We start from the raw sequence: 2,094 nt of genomic DNA on the forward strand, positions 1-2,094 counted from the left end.
CTTCATCTGATGAAAAATCTAGATATTTCCCCATGTATTCACTGAATGTGGTTCGGCAACTTATGAATGATTGGTTAGGTGTTCATAAACCCAGAGAGATGGACACTCTGCAGGTTTGTAGGGGGGCAGAAATTTATTCATCTCACAGTGTAAGAATAACAAAGAGACAATTTTTTTCTTAATTTTGGTTCCAGATATTAGGTTGTGTATTTTAGGGCTAGAGCTGGATAGTAGGACTAATAATACCTTGTTCAGCCTTAGGTAGATAATTAAATAAGTGGTGATAAATCTTTTAGTAAAAAAGGGTTACGCATGTTTATAACTTTAAGTGGGATGCTTTCTGTTAAAGTTGAATAGCAAAAGAACTCTAGAGCCATAGCTGTGGGTTTTTTCTTTGCACAGAGGTCTCATTTATGTTTCTTATATTGCATAATGTTTGAGAGTGATGACCTACTTGTCCTTGTGGTTAGGCAACACAGCCTGACCATTTAAAGTGTTAAAAGCAACTGTTATTAATAGCTTGTTTAGCCCATCAATGTTTTGTAGAATACAGTTGCTGCTTTCCAGAAATATTGGCAGGCCAATCGCTCTTACGTTCTCATCAATAACACAACAGGTTCTAATAAAAGCCTTTTCCTTTCTTTTTTAGGCTATTCTGCATAAAACTTGCAACTAAAACTGCTATATTTCACAGGCTAATAATTTTATTTAACCTGAGTATAAACACAGTTAATGTGTTATTGTCATACTTTTGAGGATTCAGTTGACATACAACATGAACTAGGAAATGCCCCCCACCTAGGGCAACCCATAAGTGAGGCTACTTGTACTTTAGCAGATGTGCGGGAGGTTGAAACAATAAGGGCATGGAGCAAAGTATGGGCTACGACTGAAAGGAGAAGTGCACAAGGCCCTGTGAAGGTCTCCAGGACCTGAAAGAAAAATTCAATGGGCAGCCCAATAGAATCTTGTTAGAACTGTGGCAATATTACAAGAGTTTTGGGGTCTTTTGGGCTACTGGAAAGGGTTTATCCAGCACTTGGTGCAAATTCTGAGGCCCTTATACCAGTTGGTACGGAAGGACATCAGGTGGGACTGGGATGAGACACATGCAGCTGCTTTTAGTGCTGCCAAGTGGGCAGTCAAGGTCGTACAGAACTTGAATGTAATGGACTCACCAAGGCCCTGTGAACTAGATGTTCATGTAACCGAAGATGGTTATGGATGGGTTCTTTGGCAGCAGCTTGAACGGACACGCCAACCTGTTGGATATGGTCACAACTATGGAAAGAAGCAGAGGTCCGGTACACCTCAGGGGAGGAAGAAGGGGACTGAGGGGTATTATGATTAGTACACATGGTGTGGGGGGATCATGGGGAAGACAGTGTAGCACAGAGAAGACAAGTAGTGACTGTGGCATCTTACTACACTGATGGACAGTGACTGCAATGGGGTATGAGGGGGACTTGATAGTATGGGTGAATGTTGAAACTACGTTTTTCATGTGAAACCTTCATAAGAGTGTATATCAGTGACACCTGAATAATAATAATAAAAAAGGCTGCAGGATTATGATGGGGATTATGTTGAATCTACAGCTGATCTAGGGAGAACCGAAATCCAGTTGAATTTTGGAATCCCTGAACATGCCACCTCTCTTCATTTATTCTTCTTTAATTTTTCTCAGGAATTAAAAAAATCTTTGTTATTAATAACAATGTTATGAAGGATTCACATAAGCAACATTGCGGTTACTACATTCACCCATGTTATCAAGTCCCCGCAACACACACACACACACCCCTTTACAGTCACTGTCCATCAGAGTAGTTAGATGCTGCAGTGTCACTACTTGTCTTCTCTGTGCTATGCTGTCTTCCCCGTGACCGCCCTACATTATGTTGTGTTAATCGTGTTGCCCTTTAATTCCCTTCTCCCACCCTCCCCATCCACGCTTCCTCAGTAATGTTTTATGGTTGGTTCAAACCACCCTCTCCCTAGCAACAAGGTTCCCGCCATAGAGCGAGCGGCTCTGGGTGTAAGGAAGGTGGTGCCGTAAAGCCGTGAGTGTCATTAGCCAGGGTTGGTGCGGAG

This window comes from Manis javanica, chromosome 2, assembly GCF_040802235.1.
Source record: "Manis javanica isolate MJ-LG chromosome 2, MJ_LKY, whole genome shotgun sequence".
Classification (NCBI taxonomy): domain Eukaryota; kingdom Metazoa; phylum Chordata; class Mammalia; order Pholidota; family Manidae; genus Manis; species Manis javanica.